This window comes from Gymnoscopelus braueri (genome assembly GCF_963280865.1).
Source record: "Gymnoscopelus braueri genome assembly, chromosome: 7".
NCBI classification, from domain to species: domain Eukaryota; kingdom Metazoa; phylum Chordata; class Actinopteri; order Myctophiformes; family Myctophidae; genus Gymnoscopelus; species Gymnoscopelus braueri.
In genome coordinates, this window is record NC_137608.1 from 57,044,518 (window position 1) to 57,071,482 (window position 26,965).

Genomic DNA, 26,965 nt, shown 5'->3' on the forward strand with positions numbered 1-26,965 from the left:
TACACGAAAGATATTAACCCCCAAGCTGCCAGAGGACCTAATATAACAGAAACTACTGAAAAGACCACTTCGCGTAGATCTACGCGATTGGCACGCTGCGGCTATTTTTAGATTCGCGTAGATCTACGCGATTGGCAGGCAATGTGTTAAGAATACTCCACACTTCATGTTAACAGGGAGAAAACCTGACTGACTGTTATGCGTACAAACATGATCACAATAAATTGGATCCCAGGTGTGAAAAGGGGATATTTGTGGGGAACAGTAAGAACAGTCCAGCCTATCTGGTCTACAATACACATACAGAAAAGGTGTCAAAACACAGGCTGGTGAAATTCATCAAAAATAATAGTGTGGAACAACAAACCCAAAACAAAAAAAAAAAGATGATTATGAGACACAAGTCCAGGAATACACAAACAGAAAGCATAAAAATGCAAGTGATGCTGAGTTACAGCAGACAGAAGAGAACATAGAAAATCAAAGCCTAGAGGAAAATGAACAGGCAGATGCAGATGAGTCACAAAATGGTGAAATTACAGAAACTGTAGCTCAAGATGAGGACAAAGAGCCAAAACCTAGTAGTCATAGCCAAAACCAACGCTGCCCAAGAAGAGAAAGGAAACCCCCTAAATACTCAGAGGATTACACATCAGACCTTGAGGATAAAGAAGTGACGAATACAAGTGTTGATTATTGTAACAGGGCGATATGTGGCGTGCCCCAGATCTATAGAGCATTGGTTGTCAAAGTGGGGTCCGGGCACCCCCAGGGGTCCGTGGGGGGGTTCCAGGGGGTCCCCAGCAAAATCGGTTAATATAGCATCACAATCATTTTAGCCACTTTAACCTTTATACTTTGGCTATTAAAAAATAGCAGATCTACAAGTTATGAGCTTGTAGATCTGCTATTTTGGAAAAATTGTGAACATGTGTAAATCTTTTGAATATATATTTTTTTAAGCGAACATTTGTAACTCAAATCTTTACTAGTGAGGGTCCCTGGAACAACATATTTGAGAGCAAAACATTGAAAACCAGGTTCGCAAACAAACCTCAAGGTGAAGGAGACTCACTACAACAAATCGGGAAGTGAGTAAAATCCTCAACATATTCTTTACGACCATAGCCTCAGAACTGGTTGAAAAACTACCCCCTCACTCTGGGAGCTAGGGTAAAGAGTATGTTGACTCATTTTACGAAAAACTAGGTGTACGCAAAGATGATTTTAAACTCTCCCCTGTGACAACAGATGAGGCGTTTAAAAAATTGAGCGCACTACAACACAGAGCCACAGGCCTCGACAATATCCCCTCCAAATTTCTAATAGACTCAGCCGCTTCCATTGCTCCAATCATTACTCACATAATAAACCTCTCCATCAAATAGGGACGGGTCCCTAACAATCTCGAAAGTCATGGAAAAAATCGTCTATGAACAGGTCGATCAGTATCTTGCCGAGAAAAATCTAATTTACAAATTCCAATCTGGTTTCAGAAAAAAAAACACTCCACTGACACATGCCTTCTCTATTTGAACGACTCTATCAAACAAGATGACGACAATGGCAAATTTTGCTGCATGGTCAAGCTGGACCTCCAGAAGGCCTTTGACACCGTTAATCACCCAATTAGCTTAAAGCAATAGGCTTTGATGATACGTCGGTGAGCTGGATGAGATCCTACCTGGAAGGGAGGGAGCAAGTGGTGGAAGTAAATGGCACCCAGTCCCCTCCCCTCCCAGTGACTTGTGGTGTTCCTCAAGGAAGTATACTAGGACCTTTACTGTTCCTGATATATGTGAACGATATGTCTTCAGCTTGCGACTGCAAACTGTTCCTGTTCGCAGATGACTCGGCTCTGCTGGTCTCGGACAGGGACAGGCTGCAGGTTGAGAAAACTCTCAGCTCTGAACTCAACAAGATCTGTATCTGGCTCTCCGACAACAAAATATCAGTACACCTGGGTAAAACTGAATCCATCCTCTTTGGGTCCAGTTCTAACCTTAGCAAGGCTGAGAGTTTCACGATCAAAGCGGGTGATGATGTTATCACAAGAAAGGAGGAAATTACGTCAACCAAAGAACACGCTTTTTGTATAGGATTGGACGTCTAGTCAGTAAGAATACTCTGAAGATTCTTGCAGGGTCCCTCATACAAGGTTATTACGATTATGCATGCTCCTCATGGTATCACAACACCACCAAGGCCTTAAAAATAAGGCTCCAAACATCCCAAAACATACTAGTAAGGCTACTTCTTGGCCTCAATCACAAAACCCATCTAACCCCTGCTCATTTTGCTAGGATTGGATGGCTTAGGGTTGAGGACAGAGTACAGCAACTTACAATGGGCCTGGTCTTCAAGATACACCACAACATTGGTATCCCCCTGTATTTGTCAAAATACTTCCAAAACGTTAATGAAGTCCACAATCATAACACCAGAGGCAGCTCCACAAATCATGTTCAACCCAGATTTGGCTTAACAAAGGGAACTTGTTCTCATGCTATTCAACACAAATGTGGAATGCCCTACCAAAAGGAGTAAAGGAGTGTAAAACCCTACTCACTGTCAAAACTGCCCTAAAGATACACCTTCAGGAGGCTGCAATTAGAAAATGGCCCCTGTCTAAGTCTTAACCTACCCCCTCCCCAACCCCCCCCCCCCCCTTCCTGTTTTTTTTTCTTCTCTTGTACATATTTTTCACTCTTCATACCAGTAACCTGTAAGCTGATTGAATGACGTTCTATATAGTAGTGTGTATATCTGTCGGTCTCTTATATAATAATAATAATAATAATAAACTTTATTTGTATAGCACCTTTCATGACATGAAATGCAGCTCAAAGTGCTTTACAGAGCAAGAATACAATTACAGTTAGAACCAATTTAACAATAAAGCAAACAAAAATAAAATAAAATAAAATAAGTCATCATGATTTGTGTGATTTGTGTGCATGGGGGATCTCATCCCCCTTGGGGGGGGGTCCACTCTTATTTATCATTTATTTATTTCATTCGTATAGTGCATCATGATTTGTGTGCATGGGGGATCTCATCCCCCTTGGGGGGGGGTCCACTCTTATTTATCATTTATTTATTTCATTCGTATTAGATAACTGCAAAATGGGGATTTTTTTTGTGTGAAAAAAATAGAATTTGTGCCCCCTGATGCCCAGGTGTCCCTGGGCACGTGCCCAAAGTGCCCATATGGTAGATCCGGCCCTGATGGGGATCTAGTCATAGACTACGATGAGCAAGCATCACTTCAGTACGGGCACTAATGCAAATAGCTGTCCAAAATGATCTCATTGTTCATCGAATGGAGGTGAAGACAGCATACTTACATGCTCCCATAGATGAAGATATTTTCTTGGAACAACCCGAAGGTTTTGATTAAACATCAGAGATGGGAAAAAAATTGGTGTGTTAAAGTTAAAGGGGAATACCACTCATTTCTATGTTGCCTAGAACTGGATAATTGATTGAGGTCATGTGATCAGTGACATACGCACGGTGTACTTTTGGCACCGCCCCCTCAGCCTTTTCTTATTTCCACACAGCAGTTCTAAGGTGAATTAAAGACAACGTTTAAAATGAGTGGTATCCCCCTTTAAAGAAGTTCATTAATGGTCTGAAACAATCAGGAAGAAATTGGTACAAACTTCTAAATGATCATCTTGAACAAGATAACTTTGTGAGAAATCTGTCTGACCACTGTGTGTATAAGAAGCAGATAGGACATGAGACAATCCTTGTACTCATGTGGGTGGATGATCTAATAATTGCAGCCAGCAGCAATGATCTGCTAAACAGGTTCAAAGATACAAGACCTGGGTAAAATATCATTTTTCTTGGGCATAAAGTTTTAACAAAAGAAGAGGAGATTAAAATGAATCAAAAGGAGGTACATTTAAAAAAATACTTGAAAGGTTTGGAATGTCAGACTGTAAAGCTAGATCTACCCCATGTGAGCTAAAAATAGTGTGCCAGCAATGACGAAGACGACAGCAATACCCAAGAGATTACCGGGAGATAGTAGGCAGTCTGATTTATGCCATGACTTGTACCAGACCAGAGATTAGCTGGATTGTCAGTAAGCTGTCAAACATTGGCAAATCCAAAAGCAGAAAACTTAGTGGCTGCTAAACACGTTTTGGAGGTACTTTAAAAAAAAAGGTACTTGTGACAGAGCAGCTTGACTAATTTACTACTGTTACACATTCATTGTATGTTATGCTGTATTGTATAACTTGGAGATTCTCAGTCCCACAGAAGGTGCACATTCTGCTGTGACATGGAATCTAATGTACTTGTGTTTGTCTGTTTATCAGATGCTGTAAAGGGGAGGCTGCCTTGAAGCCTGATGAGCTGATTAAAGCTACATGGGGAGCAGCTTGGGTGGATTTCGAATGTACTGGGTTGGTTGATTGTAGCCATGGGTGGGGTCTGTATAGGCTATATAAAGGAGAGCTGCTCAGTAGAGTGTGGGCTGCCATGGGGAGAGGCTGACACCTTACCTCTCTGTTACTTATGTTGTGTTGAGTTTGAGTTGTTTATTTCTTTTGTTATTTCACATATGTTGTCCAGGCCTGGAATAAATTCTTTCATTTTACCTGCAAGCATGCCTCCTAGTCCGTTCATGACACTTACAGGGTTTTTCACTGACTAGAATGCCGAAATACAATCCCACTTGGTAACAGTACTATTGACTACGAGTTATGCTTCAAGAAAAGTGATGAGAACTTGAATCTGAATGGGCATCTTCAGTTGAAGATAGGCGTAGTACTACATGGTATTGTTTTAGCCTGACAGAACAAGGTCCTGCCATTTCATGGAAATCAAAGAAACAGCCCACAGTGGCTTTGTCAACATGTGAGGCCGAATACATGGACCTAGCAGCCACAACTCAGGAAAGCCTGTATCTGAATCAGCTACTGAATCAGCTACTACATGGTATATCCATACATGGGCAACTGGCAGCCCGGGGGCCACCTTCACTTAATGTAGCCCGCAGGTTAATATCAGAATAGTGATATATTATTGATTTCAGCTGTTATGATTCCAAACATGACCCGCTTTAATTACTTCAGTCTATATTAGTAGCTTAATGACTAGTATTACAACGTTATTGTCTTTTTTATGTCCTGTGTATTTAAATTCATAAAGGTAAGTATAACTAAGTATAACTAAATGCATTTGAAATAAAAAAAAAAAGTTACTTTTCAGGATTCCAATAAAAAAATAGCACCAACAAAAATCTGGATTCCAATTCATTAATAGCAAAAATAGCAGATATACAAGCTCAAAACGCGCCGCACTGCGACACGTTTTGAGCTTGTAGATCGGCTATTTTTGCTACTTTTGTACGACAGACTGGCAAAAAAAGTTAAAATACAGCGAGACAGTATATGCAATGTGTTCCTCTGGAGTGAGTGTGTAAATATAGTGGCCCTCTACATCATCAAAGTTGCATCACCCCTGGTATGGATAATAGAGTTTACAGTGGCACCACAATTCATGGAGACAATCAGGGTGCCATTGCACTGAGTAAGAACCCTGTAAACAAGGCAGAGGTCCAAACACATTGATGTGAAATACCATTCCATCCGTACTTCTCTCAGTGAAGGTAAAATAGATCTCATCTATTGTCCATCAGAAGAAATGATTGCAGACATACAGTACTAACAAAGCCTGTAGCAAAAGTCAGAATAATCTAATTCAAAGGTTTGGCAGTTAAGAAAATGTATTTTCTTTTTGTATGTTTGATTGCGTTTTCTCATCTATTATGTTGTTTCTGGTGTGCGCATATATTATAATGTATATGACCAGATTATCTTGTGGCGCTGTGCGCTTGTATTACAGAATGATATTCTCACGTGCGTGCTAGTATGTCCACATGCACGGGAGATGAGCTTTTCCCCAGGAGGAGGAGCCGAGCGAGAACAAGACTATGTCTGCAGACCCTCTCGCGTCAGAGGAGAGGGGCGACAAAAAACAGCCGATCCACAAGCACCACAAGTTGTGAGCTTGTAGATCGGCCACTCTGTGTCACCCCTCTCCGCTGGAACCGTTGAAGCCACACGCCCATGCACGGACACGAGAGAGGTGAGACACGAGAGAGGTGAGACACGAGAGGGGCGAGACACGAGACCGCAGCAACACCCGTCTCAGTGAGAATCAACCCTCCCAGTCTGAAACGACCCCTCCCGTCGCACCAGTCCCGCACCCCCCCCCCCCTCCCTCCGTCGTCCCCCGCCGACAAACAGTGACGGTTCTCTCCGACAGTGATCCGGGCCACGGATGATAGAGCCCAAAGAAGTGCTGCCCCCCTCCCTGCCCCCCCCCCATGTACATAACAATGTAACCAATCAACTATAGAGTGCATATAAAGCATGTAAATGTAAATGCAACGCAAACCATGAGCAGGGCACCACAGGGATTTGAACCCCGTCTTAGTAAAACCAGGAGAACCAGACCAGTGCCTTTTGTTTTGGTTTGTTGTCTCCGCCAGGCCAAAGGCATGGCGAGAGTATGTTTTACCCCCCGTCCGTCCGTGTGTGTCTGTGTGTGTGTGTGTGTGTGTGTCATTTTGTGTATGCAAAACATACTCTCTCTCCATGCCTTTCGGCCTGGCGGAGACAATAATTGCATACATAGTATTTCAGAATTCCATAAACTTGAGTAAAAAAATGTGAGTACTTCTTCCATCACTGATTACAGAGCAGCTCTGAGAGACGAGCATGATTCATGACAAGTGGAAGTAAATGCGTTGACATGCACCATGTCAGTGGTTCTCAAATGATTGAGGGGGGGAGGGGATGATTAGCTTAATGTGCAACATTGTTTTCTCACTCAACAGTTATCAAACCATCATACAGTATAGGGCAGTGCAGTGGAGGACATGTGCCACAAACCCATTACATTTTCACATATAATACAAATATTTACATAAATTATTTTAAGCCTGGAACCAAGCCATCCAGGCTCCTGGTGAATCATGACCATAAAACATGTGATTATAATATAATTATATTTAATTATATTAAATTGATTACTATATTATTTACTATATTTAATAAATACCCTGTTTTTGCAGTTTTTAAATATTTTCTGATCAAGACCAAACCTTAGGGCATTCACGGAGAACAGTTGACTAGACTGTGTATTTAAAAAATATATAAGACAATATGTCTCAAAAACACTGGCTTAGTTGAATTATTGGCAACAAAATATATAGGAATTCAAGAAAATAAGACAAATACTGACATGCCTCTGAACATTGGCGTGCAGTTATTGCACATAGCCAAAATGCAATAATAATATTAGGCTTGTCATTGAGGATGGAAACTAAAGTTGTCCTTTTGAGGAGAAGTGGAACTTAGAAGTCACATTAAGTTTATCATGAGGGAGAGGGTCTACCCTCTGCAGGGAATTACTTTAAGTTTATCATGAGGGAGAGTCTACCCTCTGCAGGGAATTACTTTAAGTTTATCATGAGGGAGAGTCTACCCTCTGCAGGGAATGACTTTAAGTTTATCATGAGGGAGAGGGTCTACCCTCTGCAGGGAATTACTTTAAGTTTATCATGAGGGAGAGGGTCTACCCTCTGCAGGGAATGACTTTAAGTTTATCATTAGGGAGAGGGTCTACCCTCTGCAGGGAATTACTTGGAGAGGGTCTACCCTCTGCAGGGAATTACTTTAAGTTTATCATGAGGGAGAGTCTACCCTCTGCAGGGAATGACTTTAAGTTTATCATGAGGGAGAGGGTCTACCCTCTGCAGGGAATTACTTTAAGTTTATCATGAGGGAGAGGGTCTACCCTCTGCAGGGAATGACTTTAAGTTTATCATGAGGGAGAGGGTCTACCCTCTGCAGGGAATTACTTTAAGTTTATCATGAGGGAGAGGGTCTACCCTCTGCAGGGAATTACTTTAAGTTTATCATGAGGGAGAGGGTCTACCCTCTGCAGGGAATTACTTTAAGTTTATCATGAGGGAGAGGGTCTACCCTCTGCAGGGAATGACTTTAAGTTTATCATGAGGGAGAGGGTCTACCCTCTGCAGGGAATGACTTTAAGTTTATCATGAGGGAAAGGGTCTACCCTCTGCAGGGAATTACTCGACATCTAGGCAACAGAACACATTCAGTTGGATAGCCTACAACACCAGTGGTTTTCAACCCTTTTCATATCAAGGTCCATTATTTATTCTGCATTTGATAGACGGACCACCGTTTGATGAGATTTAGACTCTTAGACCCAAAACTTACTATTTTGTTATTGTTGTATACAATTTTTTCCACAATTCCAAGATGTATTGCTGTTGGTGCCATACTAGAGACAACAAGCAAACGATCAAAATAACACTTTTTTAATTAAGTAATGCAGATGTTTAAAGGACGACTTCACCGATTTTCAACCTATCTTCATATAATTGGTCCTCACTAATACTCATGATAAAATTGCACCATTTTTTTCTGCTCGGTCTGTGTCTCAGAGGAGGGCTGTGGACAGTTCAGTGTCCCGTCTACCAGTGACATCATCAATGGGGAATCCAAGCTAATAGAAACTGCAGGCTTTCTATTCCTGGAAAGTTGCAATGCAATAAAAGAAGCCATTGTTCTCGTGTTAATAAAAATCGAAATAAAAAATTTGAAATCTTGTTAGAAAAAAAAAATCATGCCTAACGATGATGTCACTGGTAGACGGGTTTCTGGACTGTCCACAGCCCTCCTATGAGACACAGACCAAGTAGAACAAAATGGTACCATTTTATCATGAGTATTAGTGAGGACCAATTATATGAAGATAGGTTGAAAATCGGTGAAGTCGTCCTTTAACAATAATTTAACTCTTGAGTAAAATGAAGCCATTTTACGCTCTCAAGAGTTAAAGATCTATAAGGGTCCATTTGGTTACCAACTCTCCATCATTTAGCTGGGGACCACCTGGAACCCCTTCAAGGACCAAAAAAAAAGAAAAAGAAAAGAAAAACATATTTACATTTGAGATGTAGTGGAGTAGAAGTAAAAGTAGTGAAAATTGTGCTCCAGTAAAAAACACCTCAATTTTACTTAAGGACAGTACTTGAGTAAATGTAGTTCCTTAGTAGTTACCTTACAACTGTGGTTAAATGGCCTGTCTTGGTTTAAAGCCCACTCACCACGACAAGGTGCAGGCCGAGAGTGGGAACCCCCCCTCCCCCCCTTTGCCTCCCCCCCTTTGTGCGGGGGGGAGGAGGGGAGGGATCAACAATTGGGACGAGACAACATGAAACCTTTATTACAAACAGATATTACATAATTGTATGAGACTCGGGCGTCTTCTTTCGTGTATCATCATCAGATGTCCAGCTCAATGACGTGCAGCAACGCCCTCGTTTCAGGTCCCACATCAAAGAGACCGGCCTCCGATGGTGATCTGTAGAGGATGCAGAGAGGTGATTATGTGAGTCTGCTCAAGCATACTGTGCTGTCTGCCAGGCCCCATTCTTCATGCATGTTTTGAAGTGTCGAACCCCAGTACGCAGTCGGTTCAGCTAGGTCAATTGCCGGCATGGCAGATCTTCCTCCTTTGATGCCGTCTCCTGGGTCCCGGTGACAACGTGTGGGCCCATGCAGAAGACTCCCCACTCCTGCTTCCAGGATGCCTCCATCCATGCCTTTGTAGACAGGTCCTCAGGGATAGAACTGAGCATCTCTTGTTGTATGGGCGGCGGGGCTCGAGTCTGTTTGGAGGCAACGCTGTCATAGTGTTGTCATGCAGGATATGCCAGTCATGTTTCTGGGCTTTCCTTGGGGCGAGGATGTGAGGGTAGCAGCCTCTCGTTGGAGGCCGGTTGAGGCAATTCCTGCTAGGATTGGGATGTAGAACATTGAGGCGGGATTCAGGCAACCAGTTATGATCCGGAGAACGTAGCTAAATGGCAGCATCAACCTTTTTTGGCATGTGGGGCTTCTACACCAGGCTGAGGCACAGTGTTCGGCTGCAGCGAAGACCAGGGCTTGCGTGGGGATTCGTAGTACCTTGGCAGAGGAATCTCAGGACGTTCCAGCAAGACATCAGATTGGCGAGACCCTTGATGACACTTTGGCCTCTGGGTGTTGCTTAAAAGACGGTGTCCTATCCAGATACCTTGGGGCTTGCTGGAACTCCAGGTGGTTGTTGTCCATGAACACATCCGGTTCCCTTTCTGCTTCGCTGTTGTTGAGGTGATATGCTGCCAACACCGTCTTGCCAATGCTGAGCTGCAGGCGCCACCTACGAAGGTAGGCTAGCAAGATGTCCATGTGGACATGGAGGTCATTGGGGTAGAGCGGCTTAGTTGGATTTGACAGACCAGGAGTGTTGGTATAGGGAGAGGCATGGCTGAAGAGCTTTGCACATCACTCACTTCTTGCTGATGCCGAAGTCAAAATACAGTATATACCTCATTGTGATAGCTGTATGTCTGCAGTACACCTGACTGGTGGCAATTGCCTGGTTGTGATGCGTAGATGTGATCAATCAGGGTAAGCTCTTTGGTCGTTGCAATGGAGATAAGCTAATTTGTTGTTGCATTTTTTTGCGTGGCATTTAACATTTTTGTGGCATTCATTCGACAGTTTTTGCGGCATTTGACATGTTTTGTGACATGTTTTTAATGTGTGTATTTGTTATTTGGCATTTGACATGTTTTGTGACATGTTTTTAATGTGTGTATTTGTTATTTGGCATTTGTGTGGCATTTGACATGTTTTGTGACATGTTTTTAATGTGTGTATTTGTTATTTGGCATTTGTGTGGCATTTGACATGTTTTGTGACATGTTTTTAATGTGTGTATTTGTTACTTGGCATTTGACATGTTTTGCGACATGTTGTTAATGCGTGTATTTGTTATTTGGCATTGTTATGGCATTTGACATGTTTTGTGACATGTTTTTAATGTGTGCATTTGTTATTTGGCATTTTTGTGACATTTTGTGGCACTTGTGGATACTTTGTGTGACTTTTTAGTGGTGAAATGTATTGTGACAGTTGAGATATTTGTTGCGGCATTTGTGGTCTTTTTAAACGATGTTGAGGCATTGTGGGACTTGTGGTGATTTATTTGTGAACGACCAAAGAGCACACCCTGATTGATCACATATACGCATCACAACCAGGCTATTGCCACCAGTCAGGTGTACTGCAGACTTATACAGCTATAACAATGAAGTAAATACAGTGTTTTTACTTCGGCATCAGCAAGAAGTGAGTGATGGGAAAAGCTCTTCGGCCATGCCTCTACCTACACCAACACTCCTGGTCTGTCAAATCCAACTCAGCCGCTCTAACCCAAATGACCTCCATCATGTCTACATGGACATCTTGGCAGCCTACCTTCGTAGGTGGCGCCTGCAGCTCAGTGTTGGGAAGACAGTGTTGGCAGCATATCACCTCAACAACAGCGAAGCAAAACGGGAACTGGACGTGTTCATGGACCACAATCACCTGAAGTTCCAGCAAGCCCCAAGGTACCTGGATAGGCCACTGTCTTCTAAGCAACACCCAGAGGCCAAAGTGTCATCAAGGGTCTCGCCAATCTGATGTCTCGCTGGTACGTCCTGAGATTCCTCTGCCAAAGTACTACGAATCTCCACGCAAGCCCTGGTCTTAGCTGCAGCCAAACACTGTGCCTCAGCCTGGTGTAGAAGCCCACATGCCAAAAAGGTTGATGCTGCCATTAACAATGTTCTCCGGATTATAACTGGTTGCCTGAATCCCACTCCTATGTTCTACTTCCCAATCCTAGCAGGAATTGCCTCAACCGGCCTCCAACGAGAGGCTGCTACCCTCGCATCCTGGCCCCAAGGAAAGCCCAGAAACATGATTAGCATATCCTGCATTGCCTTCAAAACAGACTCAAGTCCCGCCACCCATTCAACAAGAGATGCTCAGTTCTATCCCTGAGGACCTGTCTACAAAGGCATGGGTGGAGGCATACTGGAAGCAGGAGTGGGGAGTCTTCTGCATGGGCACACGTTGTCACCGCTACATCTGGGACCCAGGAGACGGCATCAAAGGAGGAAGATCTGCCATGCCGGAAATTGACCTAGCTGAACCGACTGCGTACTGGGGTTGGACACTTCAAAACATACATGAAGAAGTGGGGCCTGGCAGACAGCACAGTATTCTTGAGCAGACTGCTGATCACTTGTATAGCTATTGGATTGTATAGTTACCTTGCGATGATGTAACGCCAAAGGTGGGCGAGAAATCAAAAATAGTTGCACCATTGGTTCGACATTTATCATTCAAAATGTACATCTCGTTGACTCAGTTCAGGTATGTTGGGACACATCGACATGATGTTCTTGTTCTTCTTCGGGCAAGAAATTCAATTTTAATTAAAGGTAGGGTAAGTGACTTGCTTTGGTTAAAATAAGTGTTAAATAGCTCTATATTCTGATAGTACTCATTGCTATAGAGTGTTTGTTCAGTATTAGGAGTCTCCTTGTCTCTCCACCTCTTTAAACAGAAAATGCATTTTCGTTTCAGTTTCATTTCCAATTTTATCCAATCAGGATAGATAACTCAGTCAGGATACAGATTAAACAAGTGAAATTGGAAGTGATGACAATAAGAAATGAGCAGACCAAATTGTAACTGGAAAACTATACAAATTAAGCTTAAAAATGGGTACTTTCTCCTGATTGGCTGAGATTTTGACACCTACCGAAAAATGTATTTTCTGTTTATTAAAGAGCTGGAGAGACGGGGAGACATCTTACTGAAAAAAACACTCTATAGCAATGATTACTATCAGAATATAGTATTTTAACCTTTTAACAAAATACTTTTTGTTTTAACCAAAAAATATCACTTACCCTACCTTTAAACTTTTAAATGGAAAAACGTAGATCATCTTGATTAAAATGTAGCAGCTTCATGTGATTCTTGTTCTTCTTCGGGCAATTCTTGTTCTTCTTTGGGCAAGAAATTAAACTTTTTTTTTTTTTTTAAATTTTTATCCCGCGATTTTTGTAACCCATTTTTTTCACCCGGTGCCAATTTCCTAAGTGATCCTGGGCACTACACCAGCCCTACACCAGTATTACACCTGTCACCCCACAGTAGGGAGGCCAGGGCCGAGCTCATGCTTCCTTCAGGCATGAGAGCCAACTGACCTTCTTGTCACCTGACAGGGGGGAGTTTCCCTGGTTGGACGTAGCGCGTGGAAGGAACACGTTATTCCAACCAGTTCCCTTCCCCTCCATCAGGCGCCCCGGCTGTCATGGGGGAGGCGGTATAGTGACCAGGATTACTACATGTTTTTGTGAGGGTATTAACTACCCTAGGAGACACGGGGAGAACATGCAAACTCCACACAGAGTAGGCCCTTTCGCCAACCCCACCTAGGGTATGGGCGCTGATGACGCGGAGGAGAAGACACGCCCCCAGTGCCCACAGCGTCCCCGGCGGGAATCGAACCCAGGACCTTCTAGCTGTGAGGCGACAGCGCTACCGACTGCGCCACCGTGCCCCTCAAGAAATTAAACTTTTAAATGAAAAACGTAGATCATCTTGATTAAAATGTAGCAACGTCATCGATTAGTGTGAACTACACAGTTCCCCCCCACCCCGACTTTACACCCCAAAAAAAGTCACCTTTGGGACCTACCAAAAGGTGACCTTTCAAATGACCAGGTCTTTTGGACCTTTTCAAATGACCAGGTAGGGGCCTGGATTTACAGAGGCCTATGTCTAAAAACCTGAAGAAAAAGCAGCAGGTTAGGGTTAGAACAGCATACACCACAAGTTTTATCCAACACAAACTGCAGCATGAAGCAACTGCAGCATCCAGCAAAGGAAAAGGAAAAATTAGGACCGTCACAATTATTACATAGTCGCAAGTATTTGAGATAATCGCAATACTTTTTTGGGATAATAGTTCTAATCGTCATAATCGTTTCCATGTTGAAAAACGTTCATATATTTTCAAACATTTTCAAAATATTGTGGAAATAGCCGAACTACAGTAGTAGTTCGGCTAGTAGTAGTTCGGCTTTTGTTTACGAATTCAGACAAGTTTTATTCAAAATGTTACTACAACGCAATTAAAAACGCTAATCGCGACTATTTGAGCGACAATTAATCAAGCGTCAAGTTAAACGTCATAATCGTGACAGCCTTAAAGAGGTTCCTACCTTGAGGCGTCTTCAGAGGAAACCCCCGGCGGGGCGAGGTCTTTGGCGGAGACCACCGTGGGGTCACCAGACACACGGCTCTTCGAAAGACTTTGTAGACAGCGACTGTTCGAAAGACTTTGTAGACAGCGACTCTTCGAAAGACTTTGTAGACAGCGACTGTTCGAAAGACTTTGTAGACAGCGACTCTTCGAAAGACTTTGTAGACAGCGACTGTTCGAAAGACTTTGTAGACAGCGACTCTTCGAAAGACTTTGTAGACAGCGACTGTTCGAAAGACTTTGTAGACAGCGGCTCCTCTTTGAAAGACTTTGTAGACAGCGGCTCCTCTTTGAAAGACTTTGTAGACAGCGGCTCCTCTTTGAAAGACTTTGTAGACAGCGGCTCTTCAAAAGACTTTGTAGACAGCGACTCTTCGAAAGACTTTGTAGACAGCAGCGACTCTTCGAAAGACTTTGTAGACAGCAGCGACTCTTCGAAAGACTTTGTAGACAGCAGCGACTCTTCGAAAGACTTTGTAGACAGCAGCGACTCTTCGAAAGACTTTGTAGACAGCAGCTCTTCAAAAGACTTTGTAGACAGCGACTCTTCGAAAGACTTTGTAGACAGCGACTCTTCAAAAGACTTTGTAGACAGCGACTCTTCGAAAGACTTTGTAGACAGCGACTCTTCGAAAGACTTTGTAGACAGCGACTCTTCAAAAGACTTTGTAGACAGCGACTCTTCGAAAGACTTTGTAGACAGCGACTCTTCAAAAGACTTTGTAGACAGCGACTCTTCGAAAGACTTTGTAGACAGCGACTCTTCAAAAGACTTACCTTAGTGTAGACAGTGGTGGAGGCAGGCTGAGACGAGTCACAGGAGGGTGCGGGCTCGGTAGTTTCACAGGAGGGTGAAGAACCTCTGCCAGGATGTATTCTTGAGTATCTGAAAGAAACAAAGAAACAAAGATTTATTCAAATGACCAAGAGCCACGTGTGTGTACTGTATCCTCATACACAGCCTAGTGTACGTATACTGTATCCTCATACACAGCCTAGTGTACGTATACTGTATCCTCATACACAGCCTAGTGTACGTATAATGTATCCTCATACACAGCCTAGTGTACATATACTGTATCCTCATACACAGCCTAGTATACGTATACTGTATCCTCATACACAGCCTAGTGTACGTATACTGTATCCTCATACACAGCCTAGTGTACGTATAATGTATCCTCATACACAGCCTAGCATACGTATACTGTATCCTCATGCACAGCCTAGTATACGTATACGTATACTGTATCCTCATACACAGTGTTTTGCAACGGTGACCCTACACAGCATAGCAGTGACACATAACGGTGACACAGCCCTATAGCCTGTCCTACACAGCATAGCAGTGACACATAACGGTGACACAGCCCTATAGCCTGTCCTACACAGCATAGCAGTGACACATAACGGTGACACAGCCCTATAGCCTGCCCTACACAGCATAGCAGTGACACATAACGGTGACACAGCCCTATAGCCTGTCCTACACAGCATAGCAGTGACACATAACGGTGACACAGCCCTATTAGTGGGATAGCTTAACAAGATAATCGAAACGAAGCGGATAAAAGCGCCACATTTTTTATGAGGCTTCTTTAGGACCTACTGATGGATTCTAGCCTTGGGTACCAAACTTTATTTTGAAAAGTATCCATACAATTATCCATATCAATATCCATTAAAAAAAACTGGCCGATTCACTTTTTGGCCTATAACTCTTGAACCGTAGGTCATAGCATCAAAAGTCTTTTTTTCCTGGACTCCTTGGAACATGACGCAACTTCCCATATAGGTCCCGCCCCTTTTCCGATTTCAAGATTTTACGCCATTTTGCGTTATCTTCAAAACACATATTTTGCTATTACTCTTATAATTTAAATCCAAAATTCACACAAATCGGCACACACTGTGTCTTTGGTCATGTGATGTAGATGTATCAGTCCGATTTCTCATATTCCCCTCAGATTGGCTACGATTGGCTTCTAAAATTTGTGGGAGGGTCCGTTTGGCAAAAAAATTGCACGAATCATAAACACGCCGTCCTATCTGCCCAAATTCGTATCATTGATGAATAAACTAATAAACACAGAGCCAATGCTATTTCACTTCCACCCATAGGGGGCGCAACAAATTCTACAAATATCACTGTTTTTGCACCAAATTAAGTACAAATTGTCTTGTGAGTCAAACATTTGCAAAGTGGTGAACAGTCCAAATTTTATTTGCCACATTTGCAGGTGGAACAGTCCCCTTTACAAGAGAATTTGATCAGCTCTCTGCATGCTCTGGAGACTTCTGGAATTGTCATCCAAACTGGCACCCATGCCTCCGATTCCTTGGTCCATCCATATTCGTGTGGGGAAGGAATAACTTGTTCTGTTTGTAGGCTGGTCGCCCAGATGCCTGCTTGATAAACTGCCCGCTTAACATGCTGAAGTAGTGCATCTTGGGTGGGTGGCAGTTTCTCCATCGACCTTTTCCCATGACAGAAGAGATCTTTTCTAGTCTGGTTGATGGAGATCAAAGGACTGGATTTGTCATACAGGATAATTGTCAGTCTCTCAAGCTTCTGGAACTGCTGACTGTCAACATTCAGCAGCTGGAAGGGATGTTTGGCCAGACTGACAAGTATCTCTGTGACATCATCATAGGCTTGCCAGGCATGCCAAGCTGACTTTTTGCCCTTACTGTGGAAAGCAGATGTTGTGTCACAACCTGACAATGCATGGAACATAGGCAGAGCACGAGATTTTGGCTCCCCCAGAGATTTACACATGATGTTGATGCGGTAAAATCTGTATTTTTTGCCCATACCAAAAGCTACCCAGATGTCAGCCAAAGATTGAATCGAAACTAAATCATGGAACAAGCCTGCAAGGATCACTATGACATCAGTGTCCACAGTACGCACTAGGATCGTTTTTGCTCCTTGCTCCAGTGCATGCCGTACATGAACTAGAATCCTGGTGTCTGCCTCTTCATGATTGCAACAGGTCATGGTACTACTGGAACCAAAAGACGACACAGCTTGCCCTGATGTGACATACACAGCTTTGGATGGTGGCCAGTTGAACTTTTCAGTTCTGGAAGTCAAAAAGGCAAACAGCTCCCTCTTATTTGCTGGGTCACGAAGAAAATCCATCCAATTGCCTGGTAGCTTTGTCTGACCTGACACTTTCCTGCGAACACCTTGTCCTCTCTTTTCGTGGGTGGACTCCTTCAAACTATCTGGGATGTATGTGCCCCATGCAACATCCAACCGCTTGGTTTCCTGCAGCTGCTTCAGCAGATATAAGGGATGAAAACGTCATCTGCATACTCATCAAATGCTTTTTCTTTTAAGCCAATTACAGGAAAACAGTATGGAATATCAAAAGCCTGTTGCACGGTCATTGTCACATGACTCACAAGACCATTTGTACTTAATTTGGTGCAAAAACAGTGACATTTGTAGAATTTGTTGCCCCCCCTATGGGTGGAAGTGAAATCGCATTGGCTCTGCGTTTATTAGTGGCCCCTTAATGATCAACATTTGGGACAGATAAGATAGTGTGTTCATGATTTGTGCCATTTTTGCCAAACGGACCCTCCCACAAATTGCAGAAGCCAATCGTAGCCAATCCGAAGGGAATATGAAAAATATGACTGATAAATCTTGATCACGACCAAAGACAAAGAGTGTGTGTCGATTTGTGTGAGTTTTGGACCAAATGTGTAGGAGTAATAGCAAAATATGTGTTTTGAAGATAACGCAAAATGGCGGAAAATCTTGAAATCGGAAATGGGCGGGACCTATATGGGAAGTTGCGCCATGATCCAAGGAGTCCAGGAAAAAAAGACTTTTGATGCTATGACCGACGGTTCAAGAGTTATAGGCCAAAAAGTTAATCGGCCTGTTTTTTTTAATGGATATTGATATGGATAATTGTATGGATACTTTTCAAAATAAAGTTTGGTAGCCAAGGCTAGAATCCATCAGTAGGTCCTAAAGAAGCCTAAAAAAAATTGGTGCTTTTATCCGCTTCGTTTCAGTCTCGGCCTCAAGCTCTGCTGAGTCGGCGCGCCTCCGTCATGGACAATAACTATTATCACGTGCGTGTGAACGCGTGTTCAGCGTTCCCCTAGCGTAGCTTCCTGGTTGCTAAGTGGGGGGGAACAACAACAGACAGGTCCGCGTCGCAGCAAAGCCCTGCCTCGCCGTGCCTAAAAACGAGCGCTCTGTCTTCAATCGTCCTGGTTATTCAATCGTCCTGTGACATACATATATACATATATATATCTTTCTTTTTATATATATATATATATATATATATCTTTCTTTTTTTTGTATTAGGGGTGTCACGATATGCCTAATCCACGATTCGATTCGACTTTCGATTTTAAGCTCCCGGTTTGATATTCGAAATGAGAATCTAGAATAATAAATGTGTTAACATATGAATAATATTGTAACGTTGTGGGGTAGCTAGAAAGACAAGGCGAGGAGACGATGTGCAAGTTGCCAGCTCAAACACACTGAGCCCAGATGTATTCTCTTGCCGCAGCACAGAGCTAACCCGAGGTTGAGGGTCACTGAACATAAAACAATAAAGAGGGCGGGGCTACTAGCCCAAGGCTAGTCATAATGAGGACGTGTGCCGTCTCTCAGTTCACTCAGTCCCGCCTTACAGCGCCCCAGAGCAGCCCAACTTAACTAACTCTTTTCCCTCCCCGGCACACATGTAGCCAACACCCAAATCAGTGACACCTCCCTCAACCAAATTACAGCACACACATGTGTAATAGTACCCCAGCGTTACAATAGAAACTTTGGGTTATATCAACTGGCATTGACATTTTCTGATTATTCCTTAAGAAGATTAGTTAAAGGATCTACACCATGAATTTAAAAAAAATATTTGATATTTAATATCATATGGTGTATGTAAAGGTTTGAGCCTAAATCATCACTCAGATATACTCATCCCAAGTCAATTGTCTCTGGCTTATACAGCACTTTCAGCTGCAATACCAAAACGTCCTCTTGGGCAGGGGGGGCTACTGAGCAATTCTGTCTGGCCAGCATCAATGCAATGGCAATGCAAATGATGTCACTTGCATTGCCATTCTGAAATGGCCTGTTCAGACACGCCCATTCTGAAAATCTCTGAAATGAGAATGAATGACTGAATGTTAAAAAAAAAATCATGGTGTAGACCCTTTAACATTCTTTGAAAAGTTATGATTTTTTCCCATTCCAAGTGGCTATGACTGACTTCCAAAGTTTGTGGGCCCTGGGTAGACAACCCGGCCTGGCGGAGATGGCGGGAATCTGTGCTCTGAGGAGGAGCGTTCTAGTGAAGGCAGTCCATTCATTCTACACGGCTCAGCCCTTTAGTAACTCTTGCCTTGATTTCTCATTCCCGGCTGCACACATTTGGTACGCTCTTCTTCCACTCTACACAAATCGATTCGCCAAAAATAGCCTATCTACAAGCTCACAACATGTTGCGTGCGTTGTGAGCTTGTAGATCGGCTATTTTTGCCAACGTTCCCCCCAGTATAGGGATGCTGGGGGTTCAAGTGGATTAACTAAAGTGGTGTTAAAGAGGAAATCCACCCATTTTCAATATTTAACTATGTCATTAATATAGCATAAAGGAGTTGTGTGGAAATAAGAAAAAAAAAAAAAAAAAATTAACATTGCAAAAAAATGTAACATTGCAAAAAAATTAACATTGCAAATTACACCATGATGAGTCATCACAGTGTAATTTGCAATGTTAATTTTTTTGCAATGTTACATTTTTTTGCAATGTTAATTTTTTTTTTAATTTTTTCTTATTTCCACACAACTCCTTTATGCTATATTAATGACATAGTTAAATATTGAAAATGGGTGGATTTCCCCTTTAAGTCTTCTGATCATCATGGAGAGCTGGCAGATATTCAACTAGGCCACTAGGGGGCGTCAACAAAGTACTCAACATTATTTGTAATTTGTATTTTCAATTGCTTCTAAAAGCAGATGATATATTGACAAAAAAAACTTTACTTTAGCTTTAATTTCATTATTACAAAACATCCATCCACTTCAGACCTATATACATTTCGGCCATTTGAAAATAGCCGATCTACAGGCTCACAATGTGTCGCATCGCTATGCATTGTGAGCTTGTAGATCTGCTATTTTCAAGAGATTGTTATACATTTGAGAACTTGAAATGGGACATTCTGCACAAAGGTACATTTTAATGCCAATACTTATGTACTTTTACTCAAGTACATTTTGAATTCCGGACATTTTAAATATTTCTATATTGCAGTATTGATACTTGTACTTAAGTTAAAAAAAAATGTAACTCATCATCACTGCCAGCACTGCTGTCTTCCTCACTACCTCTAAACATTACAAACCACAGCACTAACACAGTAGTAAAAAACACTCAGAACATTGTACTCAAGTACAGTACTTGAGTACATGTACTTACTTTACACCACTGACTAAGCCTACATGGACTGTGTCAGCATCACGACCGTCATGGAGTAACTTCAACCTGGTGTTTGCACTTTCTCTATTTACAAGCCGTACATCTACATAAACGTTCATATATATAATATAAAGTGCTGCCCTCATGGCCACGGATGTTACAATAATGTACGGGTCCTCAGAAGTACCTGTATCTTCCATATTGTTCAATAAAAAGCATTTTAATCCAATCGTTGGCCATTTTCCTCATAGTTATGATGTAGCAGAGTGCAATACACCTCCCCACCGACAGGGTAGCGTCGTTTAAAGCACATGGCAAAAATACGGAGAAAATGGCCACCGATCGGATTAAAATGCTTTTTATTGAACAATACGGAAGATACAGGTACTTCTGAGGACCCGTACATAATTATAACATCCGTGATCATGAGGTCAGCACTTTATATTTGAAATATGAACGTTTATGTAGATGTACGGGCTGTAAATTAAGAAAGTGCAAACACCAGGTTGAAGTTCATCCACGACTGGTCATGATATGACAGTCATGTTTCAGAGCTAAAACAAACAGCTCAACATCACACCAATCAGGGGCGCTGACTTTTGTGCGCGACCATGGGGGCTGAACTTGACCACCACTCGCGCCCCCCCCCCCCCCCCCCCTCCACCCCCTCCACCCACTGCGTCGCGGGCATGTAGGCGCGCGAAGCGCGCGCGATTTTTTTTGCTTAATTAATTCATTAAATGACCATAAAACAACATTAACAACACTCTACCCATCCTTCAGTGTGTCCCATCCTCAAATGTTTTACTTAAATAAAAGTACTTATTTTAGTAGTAGCCTATATACTTCTACTCCACTACATATAGACAAATATTGTACTTTTACTCCACTACAATTATTTGATAACTTTATTTACTATAGTTACTTTGTAGATTTTGATTATTATTATTACAAAACCACTTATACAGTATATATACTTTGGCATTTTGAAAATAGCAGATTTGCGATGCGTTGTGAGCTTGTAGATCTGCTATTTTCAAAGAATTTGTATACATTTTACACGTTTGAAAACTTGTGAAATGGGACCTTCTGCATAATGAGTACTTTTACTTTTGGTACTTTAAATACATTTTGATACCAATACTTTTCTACTTTTACTCAAGTACATTTTGAATACCTTACTTTTACTTGTAATAGAGTATTTTTACACAGCAGAATTTATACTTTTGTTTAAGTAAAACATTTTAGTACTTTTTCCACCACTGGTATTCAGTGCATGCAGTGAGTGACTGTTAGTGCACACAGGACGAGGGAGTCAAGGGACACAGCATAGCGACCCTTCATTTCAATAAGGGCAGACGGCAGAGCCAAAACCTGCAGAACATGTTTAGCACACAGCCATAGCCATGGTTCACATGACGCTTGGTGCCGAGTCCCCCTGGTCTAAACAAGTTGTGTTCGATTTTTCGAGCCGCAATAGCCCCGCCCCCCCCGCCGCGAGCCGTTTCTCTGTCTGGGCAATTGTTCTAGGTGTCAACGGCGCGTTAACACCTATCTGCGCCCCGCTATAGTAATGGTAATAGTAATGGTACTGTAAGTTTGAGCCTGACATCTGAGATTCATGAGGGGGCTGACCAATTGACTGTGGGGGCGCTAGCCCCGACGCCCCCACGTCATCGGCGCCCCTGACACCAATGTTTCATCCTGACCAGTTGCTGCTTTTTACAAAGTCAAATAAAAATGAAATTACACGCAATTTCATCAATTCCTTAATGCTGAGCAGTTAATTATCTAAGCTAAGTAGCTAACACACCTGTAGAAAACTCACCTGTTTGGTCTGGATGGATGGAGAATGTTCCCACAGTCTGGTCACACAGTGTGTTTTAGTAGCAGCTTGTTTCACCAGCCTGCTAAAACACTGAGAACTTAACGCCCATGTAGAGTAATGTTACATTATCGTTGTTTATTTCACTATAAGACTGTTTTTACTTCCAAACACACTGTCTGGGTGACGGGTCACAAACATTTGTGTTTGCTGGTAGGGGTGTGAGAGAGGGGGAGGGGCGACAACTAGAGGACTTAAGCAGCCCCGCCCCTCCCTGCTTCCTAGGGCAGTGGTTCTCAACCTGTGGGTCGGGACCCCCAGGGGGGTCCCCACATGATTATTTATATATTTTTTATTTTTTAACACACTATAAAAACGAGTCAGACATTGGCCAAATTGTCAAATAATATAAGAAAGAGGCAAACATTTTCAAAATAGCCGATCTACAAGCTCACAACGCCTCGCTTTGTGAGGTGTTGTGAGCTTGTAGATCGGCTATTTTCTAATATGTATCTGTGGAACCGAGTCAAACTAAATGTAATGCCTCAACTCCTACAATTCCAAGTGCTTGTCAGTCAGGGTGGGGGGTCCCCAGTTCAAATAGGATTATTCTGGGGGGTCCCCAGTTCAAATATGATTATTTCGGGGGGTCACGGCCTGAAAAGGTTGAGAACCACTGTCCTAGGGAGTGTGGAGCAATTCCAGGGCAGGGTTCCTCAAAGTAGGTGCCCCGGTGCACCCTAGGGTGCCGTGCGGCGTGACGCAAGTCCAGGGCCATACTTGGAATTCATCAATATATCACTTCAGTTTAACCACTTCACCTCACTGCGATCTCTTTGCCAAACATAGCCAACCTACAAGCTCACAACTCGTCGCCTCGCGACGCGTTGTGAGCTTGACATTAGCTGAAAATAGCAGATCTACAAGCACACAACGCCGTTGTGTGTTGGACCTATGCTACTAGTCTTCTACTCCTGTTCCCAACACATTACATATTATCTACAGACCAATATGTAACACACACACATTTACCATGAACTGTAGCAATATTATTCTCTCTCTGACGTTTCTCTTAAACATGACCTCTGACCTCTCTGTGTCAACTCTGCTTGCTTCTGACTAAACAGAGTACTTCTACATACTTACTTCTGCAGTATTGATACTTTCACTTGAGTAAAACATTTGAGTACTTTTTTCACCGCATATATCTGCATACATGCAAACACACCATTCACAACAGTTGATTTCAGCAGTTTATTTATAGGACTCTTTTCTATACATATATATATATATATATTTATATAAATACACATTGTCTTTACATTCAGCGATTAAAACACGTCCTTCAGCAAACGGTTTAGTTATTGAGACGTTACTCGTATCGTGTGTGTGTGTGTGTGTGTGTGTGTGTGTGTGTGTGTGTGTGTGTGATTGTTGGGGATTGGACGACGAGACCGATGGGTTTTCCATGATGAAGAGCAGAGGTTCTCAAAGTGTGGACCATCAGGGGTCCTTGAGGGGGTCCTTCTACATCGACCCTCACAAGTCTGTAACTCTGACAGTGTACAACATACAGTGTATATTTTGGAAAAGATAAAACAATTGTACGTGGAGTGTGTGTGTGTGTGTGTGTGTGTGTGTGTGTGTGTGTGTTTGGCCTCAGTGACTTTTCAACAAACAAAGAAGGATTCAGTTTGGAGTCCGAATGAAGCCCCTCCCTTCCGTTTGGAAGCCCCTCCCTCCCGCTTGGAAGCCCCTCCCTCCCTCGCCACCACAACAATCATCATGATTTCACTGTAAACATTTCTCATCCAATCGGCAACCTCTAAAGCAGCTGTGAAATTGGTTTATGTCTTTTCTGTGGAAAAAAAGTATATGCTGTTTGCTTATTGTCTTTATACACATATATACATACATATATAATATATATATATACATACATACACATACAGTATACATATAGGGTGCGTTCGGAAATGCGCACCGGAAGCGCACTAACGTATTAGTTTGTATTGGCCAGTGCACTCAGTGCCTTATTTCCGAACACGCCCATATATACTAAATACTATATATATAATATATATATATATATATGTGTGTATATGTGTATATATATATATATATACACATATACAGTACATGTATAGGCCCCGTACGTATATATAGTATATAGACATAAAGTGATTGGCACTGCGTTGACATGCTGTAAGAAGCCATGGTTACAGTGAGATGGAATGTCTTTGTTTACATGTCTCCTGTCTCCATGGTTACATGTCTCCTGTCTCCATGGTTACATGTCTCCTGTCTCCATGGTTACATGTCTCCTGTCTCCATGGTTACATGTCTCCTGTCTCCATGGTTACATATCTGTCTCCTCATAGAGTCGAGGAGACAGAGACTCCGACGTGGGGAGGCGGGGCTTGGCGGTGCTGGTGGCAGAGTCAGCGGATCTTCCAATAGGAGTGTGGCGTCAGATCGTCCAATGGGAGTGTGGCGTCAGATTGTCCAATGGGAGTGTGGCGTCAGATCGTCCAATGGTTGGTGGAGAGGAGAACACATGGGGCATAATGGAGGTTGTAGGACCACTGGATGTTCACTAGAGGGCAGAAGAGAGCAGATGAAATGTGTCAGGGTTGGCAGTGGTTCTAAACCACTCATACAAGACTTGTGTTGTTAAAATGTTCCATTCAAAATATTTACCTTTTTTCCCCCAATATCTTTGGGGGAAAAAGCTATATACAGCCTCTGTGGATAGCTTTAAAGCACCATTACACCTAAGACAGGCAGCCTCTGTGGATAGCTTTAAAGCACCATTACATCTAAGACAGGCAGCCTCTGTGGATAGCTTTAAAGCACCATTACACCTAAGACAGACCTCTGTGGATAGCTTTAAAGCACCATTACATCTAAGACAGGCAGCCTCTGTGGATAGCTTTAAAGCACCATTACACCTAAGACAGACCTCTGTGGATAGCTTTAAAGCACCATTACACCTAAGACAGGCAGCCTCTGTGGATAGCTTTAAAGCACCATTACACCTAAGACAGACCTCTGTGGATAGCTTTAAAGCACCATTACACCTAAGACAGGCAGCCTCTGTGGATAGCTTTAAAGCACCATTACACCTAAGACAGACCTCTGTGGATAGCTTTAAAGCACCATTACACCTAAGACAGACCTCTGTGGATAGCTTTAAAGCACCATTACACCTAAGACAGACCTCTGTGGATAGCTTTGAAGCACTGTGGATAGCTTTAAAGCACAGCTCAAGACCTACTTCTTCACTCTTGCTTTTAGCAGATTTTTTGGGTTGTTTTATAAATCTCTGTGTTGTTACCCATGTCCTCACTGTATTGCCTGATTCACTGCCTTTTGCTATTATTTTAATGTTGTTTTATGCGTCTGCTTTTCTTTTTTGCTTTATTGTTAAATTAGTTGTAACTGTAATTGTATTGTTGCTCTGTAAAGCACTTTGAGCTGCATTCTATGTCATGAAAGGTGCTATACAAATAAAGTTTATTATTATTATTATTAGATGACCATTTCGCACTCGGCATATTGGCCGTTTATTCCGCACATCCCATGCTGCGCATGCAACGCTCCCATAAAGGACAATACCCCAGCAGTGAAAGATGTTGTTCCTGCCCGTGGCCATCTAAGCCGCACACTCCACCATGCTTGCGTGCAGTGATGATTTTAAACGACCATTTCACACTCTGCATCCTTGGCCGTTTATGCCGTACGTCTCCATGTTCAGTGGTGGAAAGTAACTAACTATATTTACTTAAAGGTAGGGTAAGTGATATTTTTTGGTTAAAACAAAAAGTATTTTGTTAAAAGGTTAAAATACTATATTCTGATAGTAATCATTGCTATAGAGTGTTTGTTCAGTAACAGATGTCTCCCTGTCTCTCCAGCTCTTTAATAAACAGAAAAAACATTTTTCTGGTAGGTGTCAAAATCTCAGCCAATCAGGAGAAAGTACCCATTTTTAAGCTTAATTTGTATAGTGTTCCAGTTAAAATTTTGTCTGCTCATTTCTTAGTGTCATCACTTCCAATTTCACTTGTTTAATCTATATCCTGATTGAGTTCTCTGTCCTGGTTGGATAAAATTGGAAATGAAACTAAAAAAAAAAAAAAAAAAACTACAAAATACATTTTCTGTTTTATAAAGAGCTGGAGAGACATGGAGACTTTTTATATGGACAGGACACTCTATAGTAACGAGCACTATCAGAACATAGACCCATTTTGCAATTATTTGAATAATTGCAAATCACTTACCCTACCTTTAAGTACTGTTGTACTTTTGTACAATTTTGAGGTACTTTTACTTTACTGGAGTATTTCTAATTGTCTATACTTTTACTTCTACTCCACTACACCTCAGAGGCAAATATTGTACTTTTACCCCACTACAATTTTTTAAAATGTTTAGTTACTAGTTACTT

General features: G+C 42.3%; 1 pseudogene across 1 annotated transcript in view; it reads right to left on the reverse strand.

Annotated features, from left to right (window-relative positions):
- Window positions 1-24,313: 24,313 nt before the first annotated feature.
- The window catches only part of LOC308089169 (phosphatidylinositol 4-phosphate 5-kinase type-1 beta-like), a 60,634-nt pseudogene continuing 57,982 nt past the window's right edge, over window positions 24,314-26,965 (reverse strand). Inside the window, exon 13 of the transcript XR_013935090.1 lies at window positions 24,314-25,108. The product of XR_013935090.1 is annotated as a phosphatidylinositol 4-phosphate 5-kinase type-1 beta-like (transcript). The remainder of the gene's footprint in view (window positions 25,109-26,965) is intronic.